Source organism: Aegilops tauschii, chromosome 7, assembly GCF_002575655.3.
Source record: "Aegilops tauschii subsp. strangulata cultivar AL8/78 chromosome 7, Aet v6.0, whole genome shotgun sequence".
In the NCBI taxonomy this organism is placed as follows: domain Eukaryota; kingdom Viridiplantae; phylum Streptophyta; class Magnoliopsida; order Poales; family Poaceae; genus Aegilops; species Aegilops tauschii.
Genome location: NC_053041.3, coordinates 195,549,578 through 195,556,968, shown reverse-complemented (window position 1 = coordinate 195,556,968; position 7,391 = coordinate 195,549,578).

The following is a 7,391-nucleotide window of genomic DNA, read 5'->3' as shown; positions in this document are numbered from 1 at the left end:
ACACTCGTCATACATAGATAAAAGAGGGTAGTCCCTGAGTGCACCTCGGGGGGCCTGTTGTCTTGTACTTAATACAAAAGGTAGCGTGGTACATACTGCTTTTAACTGTAAAATCTTCGAAGGAGATTAGCGTTCCATGGTCGTTCCGACTCCTTGCCGGAATCATCTCTCTTGCGTGCCTTCGGCTTCTGTGTGTCGATCAGGTAGTAGGAGTCGTTGCCTAGGGCCTTGCTGATGACGAAGGGGCCTTCCCAAGGGGCCGGGAGCTTGTGCTGGCCGGCTGTTCGCTGGATCAGCCGGAGCACAAGATCGCCTTCTTGGAAGGATCTTGGCTTGACCTTCCGGTTGTGGTAACGGCGCAAACCCTGCTGGTAGATGGTGGACCGGCTGAGTGCTAACAGCCGGCCCTCTTCCAGCAGGTCAATGCCGTCTTCTCGCGCTTCCTTGGCCTCCGCCTCCATGTACATGGTGACCCGAGGCGAGTCAAACTCGATGTCAGTTGGGATGACAGCCTCGGCACCATATACAAGGAAGAAAGGGGTGAAGCCGGTTGACTTGTTCGGGGTAGTACGCAGACTCCAGAGGACAGCCGGCAGCTCATCGAGCCAGCAGCCGGCCGAACGCTCCAGTGGTACGACCAGTCGGGGCTTGATGCCGGAGAGGATGAGGCCGTTTTCTCGCTCGACTTGGCCGTTTGACTGCGGGTGGGCAATGGACGCTAAGTCCAGTCAGATGCCGTGTGCCGCGCAGAAACGTGCCAGTGCTCCTTTGGCAAAATTCATGCCATTGTCGGTGATGATGCTGTGTGGTATGCCATATCGGGTTGTGATATCTGCGATGAATGTCACGGCAGTCGGCCCATTCAGTTTCTTGAGTGGCTTCGCTTCAATCCACTTGCTGAATTTGTCCACAGCGACAAGCAGATGTGTCATGCCGCCGCGCGCCGTCTTGAATGGGCCCACCATATCCAGCCCGCAGACGGCAAAGGGCCATGTGAGGGGGATGGTCTTGAGTGCAGAAGCTGGCAGGTGTTGCTTGGAGCTGAAGACTTGGCACCCTTTGCAGTATTTGACTAATTCCTTGGCGTCGTCCAAAGCAGTCGGCCAGAAGAACCCATGGCGGAAAGCTTTGGCGACGAGTGATCTTGAGGCCGCGTGGTGGCCGCATTTGCCTTGGTGGACGTCCTTGAGGATTGCTATGCCCTTCTCTGGCTCAACGCAGCACTGGAAAACTCTAGTGACGCTGCGCCTAACGAGTTCTCTGTTTACTATTGTGTATGCTTCGGCTCGGCGTTGAACTTTTCTTGCCGAGATCTCGTCAGTCGGCAGCTCTCTGTTTACCAGGAAGTTGAGGATGGGTTGGGCCCATGATGGAGTTGCGACTTCTTCTATTGTCAATACGGCTACTGCGACCAGGGTGGTGGGTTGGGTGGTGAAGAGTTGGAGTCGGTCGCCGCCTGTTGTGTCGTTGCAGTCCCCGGGCCGACTGCTGCAGTCCCCGGGCCGGATTCTGAAGTCCCCGAGCCGGTGCGACTACGGCAGTCCCCGGGCCGCCTGTCGAAGTCCCCAAGCTGCCTTCTGGGTTCCCCAAGTCGGATCCGACTGCATCAGGGGCAGGCGGTACGAAGATGGAGTCTGATTCTGGAGACGGCTTGACAAACGGTTTGAGGAGTCGTTGGCGGGAGACGCCAGTTGGTATAGCTTGTCGGGTGGAGCCGATCCGTGCCAGGGCATCTGCTTGCTCGTTGTCGGCCCGTGGTACGTGGAGGAACTCGCATCCTTCAAAGTATCCGCTGATTTGCTGAATGAGGAATCGGTAGCTCGCCATGTTTGCGTCCTTGGCGTCCCAGTCGCCGGATGATTGTTGGACTACCAGATCCGAGTCGCCATAGCACAGGATCCGGCGGATGCCGAGTTCTTTGGCTAGCCGGAGCCCGTGTATGAGCGCCTCGTACTCGGCCACGTTGTTGGAGGCGGCAAAATGTATTTGCAATGTGTATCTGAGTTTGTCGCCCTTGGGAGAGGTGAGGACGATGCCGGCTCCCAAGCCGGTGCGCATCTTGGATCCATCGAAGTGCATCCGCCAATGAGTGGAGTCGGGAGCCGGCGGTAGGTACTGGGCCTCGGCCCAGTCGACAAGGAAGTCGGCAAATGCTTGGGACTTGATGGCGGTGCGAGGCTGGTAGAAGATCGTGTAAGGAGCCAGCGCAATGGCCCACTTGGCCACCCGGCCGGATGCATCCCGGCTGCCTATTATCTCAGCAAGCGGGGCAGTACATACGACCGTGATGGGGTGCTCTTGAAAGTAGGGCTTCAGCTTCTTGGCGGCGAAGTACACTCCGTAGCACATCTTCTGGTAGTGCGGGTAGTTTTGCTTCGAGGTGGACAGTACTTTGCTCAAATAATACACCGGCCTCTGGACTAACTGAGCTCGACCTTCTTCTGGTAGTTGGACCACAACTACTATGCTGACCACTCGGCTAGTCGCGGCAATGTAAAGGAGCATGGGCTCTTTCTCAGTCGGCGCCACCAAGACAGGCGGCGTGGTCAACATCTTCTTCAACTCGTGGAAAGCTTGGTCTACTTGGTCATTCCACTCGAGTGGGTGGAGTTCTTCATGAGTCGGTACAGGGGGAGAGCCTTTTCTCCCATCTGGCTGATGAAGCGGTTCAGGGAGGCTAGGCACCCGGTAAACTTTTGGACGTCTCGCAGCTTGGTAGGAATCTGCATTCTCTCTATGGCCTTGATCTTCACTGGGTTGCACTCGATGCCTCGTTCGGAGACCAAGAAGCCTAGAAGCTGGCCGGCTGGTACTCCGAACACGCATTTCTCAGGGTTGAGCTTGATCTGAAACCAGCGCAGGTTGTCGAATGTTTCTCTGAGGTCTTCCAGCAGGGTGCCGCGCTTCTCCGTCTTCACCACAATATCGTCTACATAGACGTGGGCATTTCTGTTGAGTTGCTTGAGGAGGCATTTCTGCATGCAACGCTGAAAAGTGGCACCGGCATTTCTCAAGCCGAATGTCATAGTCAGGTAGCAGATAGCTCCGAATGGTGTGATGAAGGCGGTCTTCAGGCGGTCGGTTGGATCCAACTTGATCTGATGGTAGCCTAAGTAAGCATCCAAAAAACTCAACAGCTCGCATCCGGCTGTGGATCTTTGGGGCAGGCTTTGTTGAGGCTGGTGTAATCTATACACATGCGCCACTTATTGTTTTTCTTCAATACGAGGACTGGGTATGCAAGCCATTCTGGAAAAAACACCTCCATAATGAAGCCGGCTGCCAGAAGTCGGGCTATCTCTTCTCCTACAATCCTTCTCTTCTCCTCCGATAGTCGGCGGAGGGGTTGTTTGACTGGTTTTGCGTCCGCTCGGACGTGTAGCTTGTGCTCGGTGAAATCCTTCGGAACACCCGACATGTCCTTTGGGGACCATGCAAAGATGTCCCGATTCTCACGGAGGAAACTGACGAGCTCGCCTCCCTATTTGCTATCAAGGTTCGCACTTATGACGGCAAACCTCTCCGGGTTCTCTGGGTCCAGAAGTATCTTCTTTGTTTCCTTGGCCGGCTGGAAGGAGCCTTGAGCATCATACTCCTTTGGGTCAGGGGACAGGGCCGGCTGCTTGCCGGCCATGGCCATGACTCGGTCCAGCATCTTCTTTTCTTTGGCAATCACAAGGGACTCGGCTAGCCGGCTTCTGGCTGCAGCACACTCGGAGGATTTCTTGTAGTCTCCGGCTATGGTGATGATTCCCTTCAAACTAGGCATCTTCATCTTGAGGTAGGCGTAGTGGGGCAGAGCCATGAACTTGGCCAAGGCAGGTCGGCCAAGCAACGCGTGGTAAGGGCTCTCTAGATCCACCACTTCAAACCAGACTACTTCTCGGCGGAAGTGATCCTTGTCTCCGAAGAGTACATCTATCTTGATCTTGCCGATTGGTGAGCAGGACAGGCCGGGTACGATTCCATGGAACACAGTCCGGCTTGGCATGAGTTGCTTCGTCTTGATGTTCAGCTTCTCCATGGTGTCACGGTACAGTATGTTCATGCTGCTCCCTCCGTCAATCAGTACTCGGGAGAAACGGGTAGCTCGTCTTTCTGTCGCGAGGGTGGCGTCCAATACCAACGCATAAGAGCCGGGAGACGGCATCACCTCTGGGTGATCGGCCCGGCTCCAGCTGATAGGCTTCTCAGACCAATGCATAAACTCTGGGTTGTTGGAGGCGACCGCGTTGACTTCTTGCTGTTGTCGGCGCCGACTGTGTCTGTCTTCAGCTTGGCTTGTGAAGACGATGTAGGCGGCATGCTCGTTCGGGAACTCGTCTTGAATGGCTCCGACTGCTGGTCGGGCAGCCGGCTACTGAGGGGCTGGAGGCGGCTGGCCAGCAGGTGGAGGCGGCACCATTCCCTCGCCTTTGGAGATTCGCGTGAGCCAATGACACTTCCGAGTCGTATGGTTGGACGGCTTCGCGCCGCTGTGGAACTTGCAGGGGGCATCAAGGGTTTGCTCGTAGGAGAAAGCCGGCTGCCAAGCCGGCCTGCCGCCCTTCTGCTTCTTGGGCACGGGCCGCTCTTCAGGTTGTTCGTCTTCGACTGTGGCTACTTGCCGACTGCTGGAAGGCGGCACAGGGGCCTTGCGCTTGTGGTCATTCGGGTGCGGGCGTCGATTTGAATCACCGGCCGGCGTCTTGGGAGCCGGAACGAGCACCTTTCCAGAGGCATCCACTCGAAGCTCATTCTTCATTGAAGAGTCTGCCGTGGCGTACTTGTCTGCTATGATCAGCAGCTCGTCGAGGGTAGTCGGCTCGTCGCAGAGGAGTCGGTGCTTGAGGAGGGTGCCCTCTCGGCACCCGGCGGTGAAGTACTCTATGGCCTGAACCTCGCTCACCCCTTCATAGGAGTTGTGGAGCTCGGCCCAACGCGTGAGGTAGTCGCGAGTTGATTCGCTGGGCCCTTGGACGCACAAGGAAAGCTTGCGGGGCTTGGGAGGCCTCTTGTATGTGCTGGTGAAGTTGCGGATGAAGACTTCTGTGAAGTCTTGCCAGCTGTTGACGCTGTAGGGCTTGAGGCTGTTCAACCAGGTGCGTGCCATGCCTTGAAGCATGAGCGGGACGTACTTCACGGCAACACACCTGTTGCCGTTTGCTATGCTGACTGCGGTGGAGTAGTCGATCAACCAGTCTTCCGGCTTCACCGAGCCGTTGTATTTTGGCGTGTCTCTTGGGAGTGAGAACCCTTTGGGGAAGGGCTCGTCGCGGATGCGGGGGCCAAAGCAAGGCGGGCCGACATCATCTTCTTCTTCTAGCGCCAGGGATCGCGCTAGGCGGTCGATCCGATGGTGGGCGTCGTTCTCGCCGACTCCTTCGCGGTGGCCTAGTCGGTCGCCGAGAGTCGGATGCGTGACAGGCGGCGGGGTGGGATATCTCTCCCCACGAGGCGGGGGAGGAGGCGGATTGCCTTGTCGTTCCACAGCTCGGGGGCGGCCTTCTGCGTCGTGCTCAATGGTGAGCCGAGTCCGGCTGCGCCTAGCAGCCGGCTCCTTGTCTTTTCTTGCGCGGGCGCCGCTTGCAGTCGGCGTCCGGGATGTCGCACCGTGCTCTCGGCGTGGGGGAGGACTTTCAGCGCGGGCGCCGGCTTCATGCCGCTCTGCGGCCGCGTCGATCAGCTGCTGGATGCGTCTAGTCATGTAGGGGAGCTCGTCGGCCCTCAGCCCGTTCAGCTCATCTACGGCCGCCTGAGCGGCACGCAGGTTCTTGAGTGGCGTGGCATAGACTGGACGGTCTGCTCCCAGCATGCTGGCGATGGCCGCGCCGCGCTTCTTGTCGATGCCGACTCGGCTCAGCCCGCCAGGAGGCGACGTACCAAAGGCGGCGCGGTCGACTTCGCGCTGGTGAGCCTCAGTGAGGCGTCTCATGGATGCTATCTTCTGGCCCTCCGCGATGAGGGCGAGGCGGCATGGCTCCAGTGTCTCGGCGTCGGCGTCGGCCGGGATGGGGGCGAACAGGCCGTGTAGCGCTGCTTGTAGGGCGTCGTGGGCGTTCTTGCCTGAGGCGGCGCCATGGCTGATGACCAGCACCTCAGTGACAGTGCTGCCGCCACTATCGGCCCGAGGAAGAGGGTCGTCGATGATCACCATGTTGGTGGGGAAGGCGTCAAGCGATGCCGTGTCGGAGTCGACAAGCATCGGGTCGGTGGAGCCGACCGACTCCAAATCCACAGCAGGCTCGCTGGAGACGTGAAGCTGGTCGAGGAGGCTGACGAGGCGGCTCTCGGGGCAGCCTGTGCCCGCGTCGGACGCAGGCTCATTGGAGATGCGAGCCTCGCCAAGAAGATTGGCGAGGTAGCTCGCCGCGCATGCGTCATCGGCGCCTTGCAGCGCGTCGGGGCAAGCTCCATCTGGCATGCCGGGCTGGCTACGCTCGCCGGGAAGGAAATGGGTTCCCGTCCAGAACAGGTCTCCGGGCGACGGTGCACCTGGCCCCACGGTGGGCGCCAAATGTCGGGTGGTAGGTGCGACATATGCAACCGGGTGGCTTATCATTGTGGGAGCCAGTAAGACATCGCCGGTGCCTGGAAACGGGATAAGGCGAAGACATGCACGCCGGCGAATCTTACCCAGGTTCGGGGCTCTCCGTGGAGATAATACCCCTAGTCCTGCTCTGCGGGGTCTCCGCATGATCACTAGATCAACACAAGTGGCTACTAGTGGCTCCTTGAGCTGTTCTGCTAGAGGAGGAAGAAGGGCAAGGCTAGCTCTCCTCTTCTCTCTACGTGGTGTCTAAAATTCTCAGAGATCAACCCTTTGCATGGGTGCCCTGGGGGGTTTATATAGGCCTACCCCCCAGGGGTACAATGGTAATCCGGCTGGATGCGGGTCCAGGCCGTCAGTGTCTGTATCCGCCGGCTTCTCCGCCGACTGGTGGGTCCCGCCGGCTGCTGGTTACTGTAGCCTCGCCCCGGATGACGAGGGCTTTGCCGAGGTAAGCATGGCTACAGTGCCGCCGTCCGGCGGACTCTCACTGTAGCCTTACCTCGTCTTGTCTTCTTAATGATGCACATACTTCGAGGGAGTGAGGTAGCCGGCTATTGGGAGCCGGCTACGCCCCAGGCCGACTGGGGGAGGCTTGACCGCCTTCGAGCATCTCTCTGACTGAAGGGGCCCGCCGCCCGCCGACCGTACTAGCACCTGTCGTGGGTGGCGTCATGGTCAACATGGCAACAGTGCCACGCCGGACGGGGGATGGCCGACCCGTAAGGCGCACTGTGGCCACGCATGCTCCGAGATTCGGGGGTGGCAGGCTGTACTGTAGCCACGCCCCGTCTCATCACTGTTATGTGGGCGCGGGCCCTTGAGGGTGCAGTCTCTGCCGGCTCCTGAGAGTCGGTCTTCT